Source organism: Microcebus murinus, chromosome 5, assembly GCF_040939455.1.
Source record: "Microcebus murinus isolate Inina chromosome 5, M.murinus_Inina_mat1.0, whole genome shotgun sequence".
NCBI classification, from domain to species: Eukaryota; Metazoa; Chordata; class Mammalia; order Primates; family Cheirogaleidae; genus Microcebus; species Microcebus murinus.
The window spans coordinates 108,154,250-108,175,648 of NC_134108.1; the positions used below are offsets into that span (position 1 = coordinate 108,154,250).

A 21,399-nucleotide genomic window follows, 5' to 3' on the forward strand; every position below is an offset into this window, starting at 1 on the left:
TCAGAGAAGGGAGAATGCATTTCAGAGAGAGCATTGAGTGATAACGAAGGGGAGATATTCTAGGTTTATTTGAAATGATAAAGCCAAATTGGCTAGAGGGATAACCTGTTGGAAAATAGTGAATGATTATGTTGGGGCAGAGTTAAGCCAGAGTATGACATCTCTTCCACATATACCGAGGGAACTTGAGAAGATTTCTTGGGTTATTCATCAAGGGCTCTTGCATGTTAAAGATCATATTTCTAAGTCCGGATCTCTAGCATTTCTCCCTGTCTTTCTTGATTTCAAAATAGCTGAAACCTCTATTCATACTAATTTTGACAGTGAAGCTCATGATGTTCTCTCGTGAACCATTGTACCTCTTTAGTTTGTCCATTTCTTTGTAAACATGTTTGGCTAACTTTCTCTTTTTCTGTGTATTCTAGTTGTTTACATAATTCTTATTCCTTTTCTCCAAAATTTAGTGGGTTTCTGCTACTGTTTTTTCTTCGCAGCCTCAAAACTCTAGTCTAGATCCTAAATCACAAAGCCATAAGGTAGGAAGGACCAGGGAGAGGGACAAAGGGAAGAGGCAAGGGGAATATCCCCTAGTCCAACCATCTTGTTTTACAGATGATGAAATTGAGGTGTAGAGGAAGTAAAGTTGCCTGCACAAGATCCACAGCTAATTAGTGAGCAAGCCTGCACCTTTCAGGGTTAAAATAGGGCTGTTTTTTACTGTCATCTTAGCATGAGTCTCAGCCTTCTGGGTAGGAATTATTATAGTGCTATCAATAATTTTTCTGCTATTGCTGTTAAACACCAATACAAAAAATTTTAGTACCAGGAATAATATAATAACTCATCCTTATTAATGAGAAGCCTGTGATTACATTTCTTTTTTTTTTTTTGAGACACAGTCTCGCTTTGTTGCCCAGGCTAGAGTGAGTGCCATGGCGTCAGCCTCGCTCACAGCAACCTCAATCTCCTGGGCTCAAGCAATCCTACTGCCTCAGCCTCCCGAGTAGCTGGGATTACAGGCATGTGCCACCATGCCTGGCTAATTTTTTCTATATATATTAGTTGGCCAATTAATTTCTTTCTATTTATAGTAGAGACGGGGTCTCGCTGCTGCTCAGGCTGGTTTCGAACTCCTGACCTCGAGCAATCCGCCCGCCTCGGCCTCCCAGAGTGCTAGGATTACAGGCGTGAGCCACCGCGCCCGGCCTGATTACATTTCTTGAGTGAACATCACTATTCTTAAAATAATGCTTAAAACCAATACTACACAATCTGCTTTGAGAAGGAAAAGGTTTCTTTCTTTCATTTTTACAGTTGTAAATTATAAATATAATAGTGTTATAAACATAAATAGTATTCTCCCAAACGTGGACTTTTTGTTTCTATCATGATGAAACATAGGTTCTTTTACAGAGCTATTGGTAGGACAGTACTATTAGCATGGAAAGTTGGGAACCATTGGGCCTTTACCTCACCGCCCTGGCCCTGCACTTCTGCTGTTGCAGTAGTAGTCTCTGAGCTTACACCAACCAACTGTCTTCAGTCTCTTACATTTTAATATATGCCACACATAAGCTGAGAACTTTCTTTAAGCATTTTCTTCACTTTCCTATCTAGATACAACGTGATAGAATATTTATAAAGCCCTAAGCTGTGTCTGGTCAATAAATATTCCTTTCCCTTTTTACAGAGTAGGTAGTTTTCCTCATGTATAAATGTTAGTTCCCAATCACCAATTCACTATCATATCCTTTTATTCCCTTGAATGTATTGTTTTTATGTGGCAAGATGTCCTCTCTGCATTTTGAAAATTTGCATAGTAGAGAAATACTTTTTAGTCACTTTATAAGCATTATTTCATCATGCAATTGTTTTGCAGCTGGTAATCTTTTCATGTTCTGTATTCTTTCCCATGATTAAAGAAAGAATGGCGTGAGTATCATAAAGATGCCCCAGACCTCTACAAATTCTGCCACATTCCTTCCAAAACAGGCTTTTGGATTAGATTCATTTTTACTGAAATACTAATTTTTAAAATCATTTTTAAACACTGTGAGGTTATATAATCCACTAATGTCTATACAAAAAATTTTTCCCATATCCTCAATGCCTTGTATCAGATCACTTACTTATATTTCTCATGGTTTGGTTTCTTTTTCCTGTCTTCATTTTTCTGAAGGGAGAAGAGGATTCCACCCACCTCTTCTGATCTGTGACTTGTTTTGTATTTGGATGATTACCCTTTATAACATATTTTATCTTCTAATTATGCTATTAAGAGGGAAGAAAAATGCTTCAAAATTAGATTTGGGTTTTTATTGAGGGCTGAATTCGTGTGTGTGTGTGTGTGTGTGTGTGTGTGTGTATGTGTATGTGTTTAGATTTCTCTTAGCCCCTTGATGTAATGTCTTGGAACTTCTGTTTCTATTTTTAATATGTTTCTTATGCTAAATTATTTTATTGTTGTTTGAGAAAAAAATGTTAAACTGGATATTTATGGTTGTTTAGTATCTTTTCCTTCTGAATTTATGTAGTAATAAATTTGTTAACTTCATTATTAGAATATTAAGCTTTTTATAATTTAACTTCTTTAGGTATTAACCCCACAATTCTCATATCTTGAGAGAGAGAGAAAGAGACAATTGATTTTTGTCACTTTCATTTTATATGTATTATTTGACGACCTTGTTCCTGTCATTTATTATCATTTTCTAGTTTTTGTGTCTCCTGAAGCTTGTGAGGAGCTTTAATATTATGTTATGCATTCTCATAGGCTGTTGTCTCTGTTATAAAATATATTCATTTCTCTTTTCCATTTTTAATATGATTATAGTCTAGATTTTTTTGTTTAATTTTGATGTTTTTGTTTATATATTTGTATATTTTTGTTGGCTAGATTTGTTAGCTTGGATTGTAGTTTCTTTTCATCTCCATACTGGTTTTGTTCACTTAATACTTTATTTTTGTCTCCATTTAACAAACATTTTGGTACTACCGTAATACTAAATGTTTTCATGTGTATGTGGGTGTTTTTAATTTCTAAACAAGTATGGCTGAGTTTTTTCTTAGATTTTTAGACTATTTTAACATTTTTGTAACTATTATCTATTTTGCAGCTAAGGATGCTGATAATCAGTATATGAGAATTTAATACACTTTCTGTGAGTTAATTTTTATGACAGTTATCTAGCTTTGCCAGACCAATTTTATTAGTAAATTTAAAACATTTAAAAATTTCTAATCCTCCTAATCAGGTACCTCTAATTCAGTAATTTAAGTTTTGATTCTTGTGTCACTTTATCATTCATTTATTTAAAAAAATTGTCATTGACTTTTCTAAAAGTGAATCATGAATGATGCGAAATAACTTTAAAAGAGGAAAATACATTTTAGAGCCCATATTTTACGTAAACAAGTCATACAATGATGTGAACATATAAATTTAAGTCATTAAGTTTCTTTTACTTTATATAATACTAATCCATTGAAAATGATTTGATAGTTTGTAATTAAAACAAAAAAGGACAGGAACATTAAAAACAAAATCAGAAAATGAGTGTAAATCACTTGAGAAATAATGAGCAGTATGAGGGAGTAGGAAGAAATTTTTATACCAATAACGTGAGGCAAGATAGTTTCTGTGTTTGAACATTAAATTTAGCTCTGAGCTTCCTGGCAAGAAAGAGAAAAAAAGGAAACAGGATGGGTTTTATGGTTATTGTCTGATAAAGAAAGCATATCAGTTTTTCAGATGAGAGAAACTTTTTCTGAGTCCTAAGTTATTAATCAGGTTTGTTATGTGAATTCTTATATAAGGAACATAATTTATATTTCTATTTTTATAAATTAAAAAATTTCTACTATTGCTGTTTTAGCCATCAGGTATCATTATGTGTACTGTAATTATATTTGGTCATATTAAGTTCATGTCCACTGTTGTTAAAGTGGAAATACCATGGATAGGATGTGTTTATGTATTGCCTCTAGAGTTGTAGCCATTGACGAACAGGAAACTGAAAGCTAAAAGTTCAGGAAATGTATTGTATTTAGACTGTGTGGAAAAAATATATATGATTCTTTCCTGAAATCCGTGATCATTTGAAGACTGAAAAATTTATATATGTATTTAGTTAGAGATAAATAGTAAGGATTCTTAGAACAATGCTGTCAGTTGCTTAAACATAATGGATACAGTATGTGCATTGTAGGCCAGGAACATTGTGCAATGCTAGGAAAAAAATGCAACAGATTATTATATGTGTTCAGCCATACTCTTTCAAGAAATAAAACAGCTGGCACAACAGTTGAATTCTTCAAGGATGTCTTATTTTCAGAGAATTACAGAATTTTAGTTTAGTTCCAAGGAAGGGGAGGCCCCTATTGTACAAGTTAGCCCATTGCATACTTAGGAAATTCTTATGGTTACGTTTTATTTTCTTAAATTGAATTGAACTTTGTTTTCCTGTGATCTATTAATATACTCTATAGTTTTCTTAGTGTTGAGAAAATGATTAGTTGATAAAAAATTTTTTGAAAAATTAAGTGGAGCTCAAGTGTTTTCTTAGGTATTGTGCCATTATCATGAGGTGCCTCATGAAATACTAATTATAGGAGTCTTTGTATTTGAAGTTCTAAAAAATTTGTGACAGAGGAGATATGATTAATATATATTTCTGGTGGACCTATATTTTCTTAACTGTTTCTGTACTTAGCTGTTTCTCCTGTTTGGTTGGTTGAGTCAGGGCCTCACTGCGTCACCCGGGTTGGAATGCAGTGGCACGATCATAGCTTACTGCAGCCTTTAGACCCTCAGCTCAAGGGAACCTCCTGCCTCAGCCTCTTGAGTAGGTGGGATTATAGGTGCACACCACCACACCCAGCTAATTTTTTAAATATTTTTAGAAATGGGGTCTTAGTATACTGTCCAGGATTGTTTTGAACTCTTGGCCTCAAGGGATCCTCCTGCTCCCAAAGCACTGGGATTACAGGCATGAGCCATCATGTCCACCTTATATTTAGCTATTTTAATAGGATGTGATTGATATGGACTTAACATTCTTATATCTTTGGGACAAGCATGAAGTTTTTTATTGATTTAAAATGAAGGGGGAAGTAGTTTCAATTTCTTTCTTTCTTTTTTGTTTTTTTTTGAGACAGGGTCTCTCTGTTACCCTGGGTATAGTGCAGTGGTGTTATCATAGCTCACTGCAACCTCAAACTCTTGGGCTTAAGTGATCCTCCTGCCTCAGCACCCACAACAGCCAGCTAATTTTTCTATTTTTAAACAGAGACAGGGGTCTCACCACTCATGCTCACGCTGGTTTTGAACTCCTGAGCTCAACAAAAGAGCTTTAACAAAAGAGGTTTAACCATGACTGTTTCACTGCCGGTTGTTATGATTTGCAGTTATAGTCACACAAAACATTTAAAGGCCATATTAAGTTGAAATTTCTATTTATTAGAAAGTTCTTTTTAAGAACTTTATGTCAGTAATTTAAATCATTTTAATAGCTTCATTAAAATTAGTCTCTTTTCAGGGTTGCCTTTGGTTTGGACTGTTAGGGTCATGTGTTCCCTGGAACGGTTATTGTGGCTAAGGAGATAGAAAGCACTAACTGACAAAAGCTGGAGGCTGCGCCCAGCCCAGGAGGTGAGGAGCAGTGGTTTCCCAGAGGAAAGTCCCAGAATACTGTTTCCTACAGAAAGGGGAATGGGCTCTGTGCTGACAAAAACAAGAAGTTTCAATAAGGCCAGACCATAAAGGGCCTGATATAGTGGGAAAAGGAGTTGGACTTTATGTAGTAGCTGATTGATCTACTGTTGCAATGGAGGGTTCTTTTCAAGAGTAACTTTTACTCTATTATTGTATTACATGTTCATTATAGAGAAATTTTTTTTTTTTTTTTGAGACAGAGTCTCACTCTGTCTGTTGCCCAGGCTAGAGTGAGTGCCGTGGCGTCCTAGCTCACAGCAACCTCAAACTCCTGGGCTCGAGTGATCGATCCTTCTGCCTCAGCCTCCCGGGTAGCTGGGACTACAGGCATGCGCCACCATGCCCGGCTAATTTTTTCTATATATATCAGTTGGCCAATTAATTTCTTTCTATTTATAGTAGAGACGGGGTCTCGCTCTTGCTCAGGCTGGTTTTGAACTCCTGACCTTGAGCAATCCGCCCGCCTCGGCCTCCCAAGAGCTAGGATTACAGGCGTGAGCCACAGCGCCCGGCCCATTATAGAGAAATTTAGTAAAGATATATGTCAGCGAAGAAAATAAAAATTTCCTATGATTTTTTTTCCTTTTTGAATGTTTTAGCTAATTTCTGTTAAACTTCATTTAACATCTAGGTTACTTCTTTTCATTTGTTTATTTGAAAGGGTGCTTGTTGAATTGTTCTTTCTATAAACTGTGCTCCTACTAACTTTAAAAATTAATTATAGAGGAAATAGGCACTAATCATTTTAAAGCCTTTTTTTTTATATAATGATTCTTTTAACTTGTATCTATTTTATGGGAGCCCTACGCATAATTGGCATAGTGAAAACACAGACTTATAGAGGAAATAGGAAAAATAGAGACCAAAGGTCTTTCTGTAAGCTCTTTGGGAGCAGGAACTAGGTCATCAGGCGTAATGCTTGACACATAGTAAGTTTTCTATAAATGGTTGTCAAATGAATGTATGAGTTTCTCATTAAGCAGGTTTTTTTTGGGGGAGGTTGTTTGTTTTTTGAAATAGGATCTTGCTCTGTTGCCTGGGCTAGCGTACAGTGATATCATCATAGCTCACAGCAACCTCAAACTCCTGGGCTTAAGTGATCCTCCTGCCTCAGCCTCCCAAGTAGCTGGGACTACAGGCATGCACCACCATACCAGGCTAATTTTTGTGTTTTCTTGTAGAGATAGAGACTCGCTATTGCCCAACGTGGTCTTGAACTCCTGGCCTCAAGCCATCCTCCCACCTTGGCTTCCTAAAGTGCTAGGGTTACAGGTGTGAGCCACCATGCCTGGCCTCATTAAACACTTTTAATAGCTCATATTCCCTGTGCTGTTAATAATCAAGATCAATTATATTCATCTAAGGTTAAGAACTTTTGCTGTACTCAGCCTTTTCTTACTTTCTTGTTGAAAATTTAATAAACTGTATATATATATATACATACATATATACATCAAACAAAAAATGAAAATTCCTTGTTTCTTCTCCCTAATCCCGTTCTCCAGAACTAGCTACTATTAATGGCTTAAGATATTTCTTTCTAGATATTTTCTCCACATTTACACATGTGTATGCATTGTCTTTATACAAATGGAATAATTACATTCTGTTCTAGAAATTGTTTTTCCCCCTTCTTGCCATTCTTACATATCTTACCATATCAATTCATGTATAGCTGCTTCTTTATTTTTTATTGCTGTATAATATTTCACTGTAGAGATATATAACAGTCTCTTAAGGAAATTTTCCTTTTATTATTTCAACAATATTGTGTTTTATGGCCTTCTGCATATGTTTTTGCTTGCTTCAGTAAGAATACCTTCCAAGTCATTTCCTAAAAGTGGTATTGTTGGGCTAAAGGATGTTTGCACTTAAACTCTTTATAGATATTGGCAAATTCACCCTTAAAAATATTGTACCAGTGTGTACTCTCATAAGGATGTATAGTGTTATTTTTCAGATTACATTAATTTTATGGATTAGAAGGGAGATATTCAGAAGATGATAGATTAAGGAGTATATAGATGATCTTCGACTTACAGTGGGGTTACATCCTGATAAACCCATGGTAATTTGAAAATATCTTACCTCAAAAATGCTTTCAGGCCAGGCACAGTGGCTCATGCCTCTAATCCTAGTACTCTGGAAGGCGGGAAAATAGCTTGAGGTCAGGAGTTCGAGACCATCCTGAACAAGAGTGAGACTCCGTCTCTATAAAAAATAGAAAAAATTAGCAGGGCATGGTGGCATGCACCTGTATTCCCAGCTGCTCGGGAGGCTGAGGCAAGAGGATTGCTTGAGCTCAGGCGTTTGAAGTTACTGTGAGCTAAGCTGACGACATGGCACTTTAGCCCGGGTGACAGAGCAAGACTCTGTTTCAAAAAAAGAAAGCTTTTAATACACCTAACCTACCAAACATCATAGCTTATCCTAGCCTGCCTTAAACATGCTCAGAACACTTACAATAGTGTTACATTATAGTTGGGCAAAATCATCTAAAACAAAGTCTATTTTATAATAAAGTATTGAATATCTCATGTAATTTATTGAATACTGAAAGTGAAAAAACAGAATGGTTGTATGGGTACTCAAAGTATGGTTTCTAGCTTTCACACCATCATAAGGTCGAAAATTTTAGGGTGAACCATTGTGAGTTGGGGACTGTATTTCCATTGTCTGATATGATCGTTGAAATTGGGTGGATGATGGTGTACTGTGTCCCCTGCAGGCCTGTGGTGTATATTGTACTGATTCAGATGTGGAAGATCGAGATGTTGGTTTTGATCTAGGCTTTTATGTTAGAATGTTTAAGATAAACATTTACTAGTGACATTCTAAAGGGGCAGAAGGACCTGAGTGCTGGTTCAAGAAGTTTAGATTTGTTGTGCAGGAACTTTTGAAGTCCTTGAATTGGGGAATAATGTGAGTGTACTGTGTGAGAGAGGTCACTGGCAGTGCATATAGAATGAGTGGGAGCAAGTGAGTAGGCTGAAGGTGGGCAGGTCTGCTGGAGAACTGTTCATGAAGGAAATGAAGACAACTCAGAATATGGTTCTAGCAATGGAATTGGAAAGTAAGATAGGAAACACAGTGCATAGTTGGTAGGTTCTTTGATTAAATGTATAAAAATTATATTAAAGTTGTAAACCTTGGAGAATGGCCAGAAAATACAGATTATAAAGTAAATTGAGAAGGGGCTGATTTTGAAAAAGTTAATTTTTTTAAAAAACATAGTGAAATCAAAGGATTCTGATGTTACCTATAGCCAAGGCAATTAGAAATAGATCAAAGACTGGAGAAGGGGAAAGGGAGAAATTATGACTAGATTTGGGAGTTATCCTAATAGTGGTAGTAGTTGAAATTAAGAATGGATGAGTTCTGAGATGATGTGGTTGACAGGGGAGAAGCTGTTGATTGAGAACTACAGTTTGAAAAGGAGATACGATAATGGGAGATGGGATGAAAGATAAGGAAGAAAGTGATCTGAGGAGGAGGAGGAAGAATCAAGAGAAATGCTACTGAGACCTCACTTTCATTTTTTTACTCCACACATGATACCATATTGACTGGATGTTTTCCTAGTGGACACCATGTTCTTTCTTTGGGAATGGTACCTCAGAAAATGTTGATATTCATCTTAAAGATATAATTAAGTTTTATTTCTGAAATTGAATATGAAACTTGAAAAAGGGTCTTAGAAAAGTAGTTTTGGTATCATATGTTGTATTCCCTCTAGTTTAATAGAATCTCTTCATCTTGTTTGAATATTGTAGCTCTAAAACAAAAATATGACTAATTTTTGGATAAATAAAAGTCAAGATATCTTGTGCATTTTAATTGATCATTTAAAAAATGTTTCCTGGCTTTAAAAACCTTGGCTAATAAATTATAAGAATCTTTTTAGGACACAGTGTGAATTCAGTTTTTGTAATCTTAGTGCTTGTCAGTCTATTCACAGGAAGTTCGTGTAGAATCATAGTCAGGGACCTTGTGACACTACTGGTGAGTCAGTATGTGAAACGGTTAGAGTGCAGGCTCAGGAGTGATTCTGTCTGGTTCCACTCTTCACTGGAGTATGTCATGGATAAATTACTTAACCTCTCCGTCCTTTAGTTTCACTGTCTGGCCTTGGCATTAATAACAATTCCAATATTTTGGGGTTATTTAAAGGGTCCGTCATAGAGCTTACATTCTAGCAAGGAAACACGGGCAATAGACAAATACTGTAATTAAATATGTGTGCCAGGTGCCAAGTGGAGAAAAAAACAGTGGAGCTGATTACAGTAGTTTCTTGCTCTTTTATGTCAGGTAACAGGAAAAGCCTCTCTGATAAGAAAGTATTTGAACAGAGACCTGAAGGAAGTGAGGGAGCAAAGCTGTACAGCCATCTTGGGGAAGAGTTCCATGTGGAGGGGACAGCAAGTGCAAAGGCCCTGAGGGGGGCATATTGCAGGGGACAGCAAGAAGGCCACTGAGTGAGGGGAGAGTGATAAGAAATCATTTTGGAGATAGCCAGTGATCAGCATCTGTGGAGTTCTAAACATACGACTTCGCATTTTATTCTTCATGAGGTGAGAAGCCACTGCAGTATTGCCAGAGTAATTTTTGAGAACCTAGTCTGATTGTTACTTCTTTTCTTTAAAATGCTTTGGTTCTCTGCGTCCTTTAGAATAAAGTCCAAGTGCTTTATTCTGGCACACAAGGTCCTTCATAGTCAGGCCTCTGCCTGTTTATTTAGCATCATCTGCTTCTTTCCCACATGTACCCGTCACTTTAGCCAAATTGGATCACATTCAGTTCCCTGGATGGGTCATGATGATTCGTGTCTTCGTGTCTTTCAGCACAGTTTGCTCTGTGAGAACCTTCCCCTTCTCCTCATGTGGTCACTGGCTGCTTTAGAGGGTCCTCTTCATGCTCTTGCACTCTCACCATTCCATATCCTAGCCACTTTGCACTCAAGCCACATGGTCTTGAAATGTGTCCTTTTACCAGCTTTGATTTTACTCTTGCCATACCCCTCCTGGTTGAAATTATGCCCCCTCATAATTATCTTGAATTAAAATGTTCCTTTGCCTTACCTCACAAATAATCCTTGGGCTAACTCATTTCAGTTCCCTTTGTAGCCCTAGAATACAGTCTTGCACACATTTCATATTCAGCAAGTATTCAGGATGTGTAGGATTGATTAGGATAATTAGAAAATGATTGGCTTTCAAGCTGCTAAAGGGTAAAAGTAGCAAAAATCAATACAGACTTAAAATGAAATGACTATTAATAAATTTACTATAATATAATGATAGCATAGTAACCCTGTTCTCTCATATCCTTATTACTGGCACCAAAAATCGGTGTACCCATTTTGAGATGTAGTTTGGTGCAATTATTCAGATGCATAAATATTCATGGTTTTTGACCCAATTATACCACTTCTAGAAGTCATCTTAAGAAAATAATACAAACTAGAATGACAATTACAACAGCTTCTACTACTACTAATGTTGAAAGTTGATTATGTGACAGACACCATGCAAAGCCGGTGGTTGTGTGCATTACTTACTTTAATCCTCAGAATCCCAAGAGGTGTTAATACTGTTAGCCTCGTTTTTTAGATGGGGAAACTGAAGTTAAGTGACTTGCTCAAGATCATACAGTCATGTGTCAAGCTGATTCTCACTCAAGCAGACTATTTCAAGAACCCATACTCTTAATTATATGATATAATAAAAAGGTAGACACAAAAATGTTCACAACAATGTTATGTAAGACAGACCTTCCTTTCTCCCTTCCCTTCCCTCCCTTCCTTTCTTTCCTTTCTTTCTTTCATTTATTTATTAGATAGAGTACCGTGGCATCAGCCTAGCTCACAGCAACCTCAAACTCCTGGGCTCAGGTGATCCTTCTGCCTCAGCCTCCCGAGTAGCTGGGACTACAGGCACGTACCACCATGTCCGGCTAAATTTTTCTATATATTTTAAGTTGTCCAGCTAATTTCTTTCTATTTTTTTAGTAGAGACGGTGTCTTGCTCTTGCTCAGGCTGGTCTCGAACTCCTGAGCACAAATGATCCACCTGCGTAACCTCCCAGAGTGCTAGGATTACACGTGTGAGCCACTGCGCCCGGCCAAGAGTTTATTTCTTGACTCTCAGTTCTTTTCCATTGCTCTATGTGTCTGTCCTTATGTTAGTATCACACTGTCTTGATTAATGTAGCTTTGTGCAGTTAAGCTTTGAAACCATGAAGCATGAGTCCTACCACTTTGTTCTTTTCAGGGTTGTTTTGGCTATTGGGGTCCCTTACATTTCCATATGAATTTTAGGATCAACTTGTTAATTTCTGCAACAAAGCCAGCTCAGATTTTGGCAGTGATTTCATTGATCAGTTTGGGGATCATCCAGTAGAATATAATACAGTCTTTTAAACTTATGGTAATGAGGACAGCAGTAACGTTTTTAAATGTCTATAGCGTTAGGTTGGAAGAAGCAGAATATAAAATATGTACACCGATGGCAACTATACAAAAAATGTATATGAAAAAATGTTGCTAAAAAGAACTGTTTTCATGAGAATGAGAAGCCAAGCCACAGACTGAGAGAAAATATTTGCAAAAGACATATTTGATAAGGCTGCAGTCCCCAACCCGTGGGCCAAGGACCAGTACCAGTCCGTGGCCTGTTAGGAACTAGGCCACACAGCAAGGGGAAGCTTCATCTGTATGTACAAGTCACTTCCCATTGCTCACATCACCGCCTGAGCTCCGCCTCCTGTCAGATCGGTGGCATTAGATTCTCACAGGAGCGTAAACCCTGCTGTGCAGTGCACATATAAGGGATCTAGGTTGCGCTCCTTAAGAGAATCAAACGGCCGATGATCTGAGGCGGAGCTGAGGCGGTGATGCTAGTGCTGGGGAGCGGCTACAAGTACAAGATTATCATTAGCAGAGAGGTTTCACTGCACAGAGACCATAATAAATCAATTGCTTGCAGTCTCATATAAAAATACTATCAGTGGCCAGCTGCAGTGGCTCACCCCTGTAATCCTAGCTCCATGGGAGGATGAGGCAGGAGGATCACTTGAGGTCAGGAGTTCAACACCAGCCTGAGCAAGAGCGAGACTATGTCTATATTAAAAATAGAAAAAAAAATTAGGTAGGCAACTAAAAATAGGGAAAAAAATTAGCGGGGCGTGGTGGTGCGCTCCTGTAGTCCCAGCTACTCAGGAGGATCACTTGAGCCCAGGAGTTTGAGGTTGCTGTGAGCTAGGCTGACACTACAGCACTCTAGCCCGGGCAATAGAACAAGACTCTGTCTTAAAAAACAAACAAACAAAGAAACAAAAAACCCTATCAGTGAGTGGCAAGTGACAATTAAGATACATGTGAAGCTGGGCGAGGTGGCTCACGCCTGTAATCCTAGCACTCTGGGAGGCCGAGGTGGGCGGATTGCTCGAGGTCAGGAGTTCGAAACCAGCCTCAGCCAGAGCGAGACCCCATCTCTACTATAAATAGAAACAAATTAATTGGCCAACCAATAAATAGAGAGAAAAAATTAGCCGAGCATGGTGGCGCATGCCTGTAGTCCCAGCTACTCAGGAGGCTGAGGCAGAAGGATCGCTTGAGCCCAGGAATTTGGGTTGCTGTGAGCTAGGCTGACACTACAGCACTCTAGCCCGGGCAATAGAACAAGACTCTGTTTTAAAAAACAAACAAACAAAGAAACAAAAAACCCTATCAGTGAGTGGCAAGTGACAATTAAGATACATGTGAAGCTGGGCGAGGTGGCTCACGCCTGTAATCCTAGCACTCTGGGAGGCCGAGGTGGGCGGATTGCTCGAGGTCAGGAGTTCGAAACCAGCCTTAGCCAGAGCGAGACCCCATCCCTACTATAAATAGAAACAAATTAATTGGCCAACTAATAAATAGAGAGAAAAAATAAGCCGAGCATGGTGGCGCATGCCTGTAGTCCCAGCTACTCAGGAGGCTGAGGCAGAAGGATCGCTTGAGCCCAGGAATTTGGGTTGCTGTGAGCTAGGCTGATGCCACGGCACTCACTCTAGCCTGGGCAACAAAGCGAGACTATGTCTCAAAAAAAAAAAGATACATCTGGTGGCAGGCTTTATGTAGCAGCAAGTGACCATCTTACTTCAATTGTAAAGCTGCATGTGGTGGCAGGCTTTAAGTCAGAATCCAACACTTATTTTAGTCTAAGAGGGTCCCGCCCATTATTTTATTTATCACTTCCATCCACACCTCTTTTCTGCACTGCATACTTGTCTTGGTCATAGTTTGGTAAGCCCACAAGCTAACCTTAGCAAAAATGAGTAAAAAACAAATATCACTGGATAGCTTCTTTGAAGGGGGGGGGGGGGAACCAGTGATGAGACAGCAAGAGACTCTAAGACTGCCAAAAAAGTGAAAGCTGCATTTAAAAGAAAATACCAAGAGTCCTACTTAAATTATGAGTTCATTGCAACAGGTGATTCTCGTTCTCCAAACCCGCTTTGTGTAATAGGTGGTGACTGGCTATCCAGTGAAGCCATGAAACCTTCAAAACTGCTTTGCCACGTGGAGACCAAGCACCCTGCATTAAAAGACAAGCCTTTGGAGTTTTTCAAAAGAAAAAAACAAGAACACAAAGAACAGAAGCAATTATTGAAGGCCACCACTTCATCAAATGTGTCTGCACTGAGAGCATCATTCTTAGTGGCTAACCGCATCGCTAAAGCTAAGAAGCCTTTCCTATTGGTGAAGAGCTGATCCTGGCTACTGCTAAGGACATTTGCTATGAACTTTTAAGAAAGCCTACAGTTCAAAAGGTGGCACGTGTTCTTCTTTCCGTTATCACCATAACTGGCTGAATTGATGAAATGGCAAAGGGTATTGAGGCACAATTGTTAGAGAAGATTAATGAGTCACCATGGTAGGTAATCCAGGTTGATGAGTCTACCAATGTTGAGAGCAAGGCAACAACGCTTGTTTTTGTGCAATATGTTTTTCAGAAGGGTGTGCATGAGGATATGTTATGTGACTTTTATTGTCAACCAACACCATAGCTGCATTACTGTTCAAGTCTTAGAATGGTTACTTATCAGGAAACTGAATTGGTCATTTTGTGTCAGTGTATGCATGGGACAGAGCAGCTGCCATGACTGGACAGGTTTCTGGTTTCACTACTTACGTCAAGGAGGTGGCTTCTGAATGTGAGCCTATGCACTGTGTCATCCATAGAGAAATGCAGGCTAGCTGAAAAATGTCACCTGAACTATACAACGTTTTGCAGGATGTGATTAAAATTACCAACCACATTAAAGTACACGCCCTTAACTCACATCTGTTCGCACAGCTCTGTGAGGAGATAGATGCAGAGCACTCACATCTTCTTTTATAACACAGAAGTGAGATGACTTTCTAAAGGTAGATCACTAGCCAGTTTTTGAGTTAAGAGCCAATCCAGAGATTTCTTTAAGAAAAACAGTCACCACTGGCAGCACATTTCAGTGACACAGAATGGGTTGCGAAACTTGCGTACTTATGCGGCATATTCAACCTGCTCAAAGAACTCAATCTTTCATTTCTGGGGAGAATGACAACTGTGTTCAAGTCTGCAGATAAAGTGGCTGCATTCAAAACCAAACTGGAATTATGAGGGCGATGGGTGAACATTGGGATTTTTGACATGTTTCAAACATTAGCAGAGATTTTGAAAGAGACTGAGGCGCAGGGCCTTTCTCCCAGCTCAAAAAGAGTTTGAGCATTACTTCCCAACCATCAAAGACTCCTGAACTGGGAAGGAATGGACCACAATCCATTTGTGAATAAGCCAAATGAATTTACTTTGTACTAGAAGAGGATCAACTGCCTGAGATTTTAAATGATAATGGCCTTAAAAAAGTATGTTTGAGACAACTTCAAATCTCCATACATTCTGGATTAAAGTCAAGGTGGAATATCCTGAGATTGCCACAAAAACACCAAAAAGCCTGCTTTCATTTCTAATGTCCTATCTTTGTGAAGCAGAGTTTTCTGTGATGATAACAACTAAAACGAGGTGGACATTTGAGGTTTGTTCCAAAACAAAGGAAAAACTTAAAGACCTGCTAAAGCCTATTAATACCAGTGTCAACCAAAGCTAACTTTTTAGCATTGTGGCTTTGAAGATGATTTCCCCTGCATATTCTTCAGTTGAATTAATCAAAAGAAGGGGAAAAACAGTGGTTAACTCAGATTTTTTATTATGGTATTTATTTATTAATGGCCTTTGAAATGTAAAATCACAATGTTTCATTCTCATTTCCTAGAAAGGTTTAAAATAGACATTTTTATATACATTAAAGAAATAAAATAAAATGCTGCAGTTAGACTTTCAGAAATATGCACAAAACCATAGCTTTGACTACTATTTTAAAATAAAGTACCTGCCATTTTTGGAGAGAGATTTATAATTATCAGTTATAGGCTTTGACTTTTGTAGCATCATGGCAAAACTATACCCTTCAAATTTCAGACTGTCAACATTTGTTCAAACATTGTTTATTTTATAAGATAATTTTTTCCCTACTGAAACTCCACTTACGAAACCTGTGCCTTTTTACTGTTTCTTCCTTGTACTCATGGACTTGCACTTCTGGCACAGATGGAATAACAGAGATTGGATTTACTCTCTTGGCTATAATCACAAAACAAACAAAAGCCCCAGACAGAATAGATGAAGCAACAGTTTCATGCCCCAAACAACAGGCAATACAGGACAGTCCGGAGAAAGCAGAAACAAACAAGATGAAGCGTATAATTATATGTACTAGCTTACAGCCTGGGGAGAGTTCCAGGCTGCAGGGTAAGGAGGACCCCATGCAGAGCCCAACAGTCTCATTGAGTTTAGGAGATGGAGCTGGAGTCTAGGGAGGCTAAGATGGCTAGAGTTTGGAGAGGGGAGAGCTACACGAGGAGAGACCATCAGAGGTCTGCAAAGGGTCTTCCTCAAGTTTTCAGATGAGTACTGATCAGTGAATATGATCTGTGGAGGCTACCCAAAACCAGAGAAAGAATCACCCAAAAGGCTTAGAGAGAACAATCCTTGATTCTTTATCAGAGTCAAGAATAGTCTGTGTTTCTACCAACCAGATCAGAAAAACCTCATAAGTCATAGGACATAGGGTAGAGTACTCAGATGGTATTGGCTCTGCAGTAGGGCAAATGTAGCCCTAGACTGAAGACTACTCTGACCCCCTCCCCAACAAAACATAAAAGAAAGCCTCGAAAGGATCAAACTGTTTCCAAGTAACTTAACTGCATCTCAGAACAAAGCTCAATATTTATAGGAATACAAAAATATCTAGCACTCACCAAGGTAAAATTTATATTTAGCCTCTGGTCAGAATTATCAGGCCTGCAAAGTGGGAAAAATACAACCTGTAAAGAGGAAAATCAATCAATAGAAAAAGACCCAGAAATGACACAGATGATGGAATTAGTAGACAAAGACATTAAAACTGTTATATCTATATTCCATATGTTCTGGAAAGTAAAGATATCTGTTAAATACAGATATGAAAGATATAACCCAAATTGAACATCTAGAGATACGTGAAAAGAAAAATATACTGTATGGGATTAATAGCAAATTAGTGTGGGAGGAAAGATTAGAAAACTTAAAGCCATCCCAAAATAACTATATAAACTATCCCAAATAAACTCAAAGAGTAAAGGAAAAGACTGGAAAAAAATGAATTAGAGCATAAGTGAGCTGCGGGACAACTTCACGTGGCCTAATAGACATTTAATTATAGTCTTGCAACAAGAAGGGGGTACAAAAATTTTTTTTTGGTGAAATAATGGCCAAAAAATTTCTAAATTTGGTAATTATAAACCAAGAGATCTAAGAAAAAGAGGGAAAAGGAAACAAAGAACAGATGTGATGAACAGAAAAAAATAGCAAGATGGCAGATTTATACTAAACCATATCAATAATCACATTTAATATAAATGATTTCAACACTCCAAATAAAAGACAGAACTTAGTAGATTGAATTAAAAAGCCAGGCCCACTGTATGGTGCCTACAAGAAACCTATTGTATGTATAAAAGATACAAATAGACTAAAAGTAAAAGGCTGGAAAAGGATATTTCATGCTAATACTACAATCAGAAGAAAGCTAGAATAGCTATACTAATTTCAGACAAATTAGAGCAAAGAACATTACTTAAAATAAGGAATATCATAAAGGGGTCAATTCATCAAATGAAATTCATAGTCTTAAACATGTACCTAATAACAGAGCTTCTAAATATGTAAATCAGAAACTGATAGAACCGAAAGGAGAAATAGATCCACATTTATAGTTGGAAACTTCAGTGCCTCACCTCTCTCTCAATAATGATAAAACAGACCAAAAAATTAGATGATTTAGAAGACTGGAACAACACTATCAACCAACTAACCTAATTGACATTTATATAATACTCTACCCAATACAAGCAGAATACACATTCTTTTCAATTGCATGTAGGACATTTACTAAGATAGACCACATTTTGGTCCATAAAACAGTGCCAGTAAATTTAAAGTGACTTCCTTTATAAAGTATGTACAATCACCAAAAGGTAATTAAAATTCAGCAACAGAAAGGTACCTGGAAAACTCCCAAATATTTAGAAACTAACACATTTCTAAGAATGGGCCAAAGAAAAAAAATCAAAGATGAATTTCGGGCTTGGCGCAGTGGCTCACGCCTGTAATCCTAGCACTCTGGGAGGCCGAGGCGGGAGGATCGCTCAAGGTCAGCATTTCGAAACCAGCTGAGCAAGAACGAGACCTCATCTCTACTAAAAATAGAAAGAAATTGGCAAACTAAAAATATATAGAAAAAATTATCCAGGCATGGTGGTGCATGCCTGTAGTCCCATCTACTCCGGAGGCTGAGGCAGGAGGATCGCTTGAGCCCGGAGTTTGAGGTTGCTATGAGCTTGGCTGACACCATGGCACTGTAGCCGGGGCAACAGAGTAAGACTCTGTCTCAAAAGAAAAAGAAAAAAAAGATTTAGGATGTATTTTGTATTAAATGAAGATCATATCAAAATTTATGGATTATAGTTAATACAGATGCCTATAGGAAAATTCATAGCATTAAATGCCTGTCTTGGAGAAGTAAAGTCACAAATCAGTGTTCTCATCTTTCACCTTAAGAAACTCGAAAAAGAAGAGAAAATTAAACCCAAAGTAAACAGATGAAATGAGTTAAAGATAAAAACCAAAATCAGGCCAGGCGTGGTGAGACCCCGTCTCTACTATAAATAGAAAGAAATTAATTGGCCAACTAATATATATAGAAAAAATTAGCCGGGCATGGTGGCGCATGCCTGTAGTCCCAGCTACTTGGGAGGCTGAGGCAGCAGGATTGCTTGAGCCCAGGAGATTGAGGTTGCTATGAGCTAGGCTGACGCCACAGCACTCACTCTAGTCTGGGGAACAAAGCAAGACTGTCTCAAAAAATAAATAAATATGTGCGATTTATTGTCATACATAATTGTTATAGCTCAAAATCTTTAAAAATAAAGGTACTTTATATATTTTCTTCAATGTTTATAGCATGCTGCTCAAATTTCAGAATCATAGGGATTTTTAGAGTATTGTTTTAAAGTAATGTTTTAGTGATTGAGTTTGAGGTGGTAAACATATGCATTACATATATCAAGTTTACTTATAATTTTAACTTCTTATAAAATCAAAATACCAAATATCAGTTTGTGTTTTCTGAAATTGTGAATAAATTTTCAGAATGATAAATATTAAATGTTAGATTTTATTTTACTGTCAGATTAAACATTGTTATCCAACTGGATGATAAATAAATGGAAAGAAAGGAAGAATGTTGTAAGGCCCCAAGTACAAAATGGAGGATGCCAACAGAATTACAGTCTTAGGAGAAATTCTTACAATCATGATTGGACGACTAGGGGTATCTATGATACGTAGAATGATGGCCCCTCAAAGATGTCTGTATTCTAATCCCTAGAACTTGTTACCTTCTAGAGGAGAAGGGACTTTGCAGATGTGAATAAGATTAAAGATTTTGAAGTGGGGACTTCTGACTTCCAGAACAATAAGGTAATAAACTTGTAATATTTTAGCCACTAAGTCTGTGGTAACTTTTTATGGCAGCTCTAGAAAACTAATACCATGTCTAAGCGGGCAAAGCTCAGAATTGATGTTTTGCCAAGAGGTTGTAATAGAAAGTGAACTCTGTATACTAAAATAACTTTTTCCATTCCTTGGGAATTATTTTCCTTCCATGTATCAAACTTAGTTTTCCTATAAAATAAAACATGTATTTAATCATTAAAAAGTAATTCTAAATATAAAATACTGGAGTTGGAATAAACCTTATATTCTAGTCTAACCTCCTGAAATTCACAGATGGAGAAACTGAGTAAGGGCCAGAGATTCCACAGCTAGTTACTAGTAGATCTGAGTTTCCTGGCTCTTTTCTTTCCTCATACTGTTGGGGTGAGGATTTAAGGTGGCCAGAGTTTTTCTTTTTTCTATACAGACCCCAAATGCTCTTCTTATACAGTTTTTCTCTTGGGTAAATAATTGACTTTGGGAAACAATTTATATTACAGTGCTTTAATGAGACAATACTGTTACAAGAGGATGCAATATTATACAAAACTTTTGTCTTAGGTTTCTTCTGTCTGCATCCCAGCTCTGAACCATCTCTTTCTCCAGTTGCTAAATAATGTATACTCAGAGATTGACACATAGCTGTGGTTCTCTGTTCTTGATTGTCCATGTTTAAATATAATTAGTAAGATAAATCTGCTATGTGTTATATATGCACAGACATGTAAAACACTTCAGAGATAGATTTTAATTATGTTTACTTAATTATTACTACTGATTAGAAGAGAATTTTATTTTTATTTTATAGTTGAACACTTGGGTACAGTGTTAATTCTCAAGATTAGATTTTTCAGATTAAATTTAGAAAAGGAATATAGCCAACCTGTAATGTTATTTCAGCAGTGATTGTTAGTGTATGATATTTTACCATCTTTATATTGACTGCTTTTGAAAATCACAATTCATTTCACCATTTATTGAGTGCTATTTATATGCCATTTACTTATATGAGGTAGTGGGGGTACAAAAATGAATAGGAACACATTGTCTATGTATACAGCGTTCATAGACTTTTGTCGTATGTTACCTTGTCGGCCTGTTCTTATAAATCATCGGGAGACTTGGAACCAAATTGTTTGGGCTCTAATGAATCAACTCAAGTTAATAATCTACCACTGTATCACAGTTAGAAATTTGACTTTTCTATCAAATACATGGGCAAATAATAGAGGCTCATTCCTGCTGTCTTTACCTGTACTAAAATGTAAGTTCCATGGAGAAGGAAATTGTTTTCTGTTGTTTAATAAATAGGTGAATGGCTCCTACTTAGCCTTCAGCTTTCAACTCAGATATTCCTTTCGTAGAGTGGTCTCTCAGAGCTGGCCGCCTCCTCCTTTAAGGATATTTTTTGGCTTACATCCCATTGGCCAGAATTTAATGACATGGCCACACTTAACTGTAAGGGAAGAAACTGGGGCTTTTATTCTGGGAAACTTCGTGTCCAGTTAAAAAACCAAAGGTTTTATTACTAAAGGAAGAAATGGAGAAAAGAATATTGAGAATTAATTACTA

The 21,399-nt window shown here is 37.4% G+C and overlaps 1 protein-coding gene across 5 annotated transcripts in view; it reads left to right on the forward strand.

Annotated features, from left to right (window-relative positions):
• Positions 1-21,399, forward strand: part of FKBP5 (FKBP prolyl isomerase 5) — a 102,659-nt gene that overhangs the window by 11,964 nt on the left and 69,296 nt on the right. Inside the window, exon 1 of one of the 5 annotated variants that reach the window (XM_076003404.1) lies at positions 19,432-19,812. The exons of the other annotated variants lie outside the window; for them this stretch is intronic. The gene's annotated coding sequence lies outside the window, so the exon portion shown is untranslated. Of the gene's footprint in view, positions 1-19,431; positions 19,813-21,399 lie in introns of those variants that run through there. 5 annotated transcript variants of the gene reach the window in all.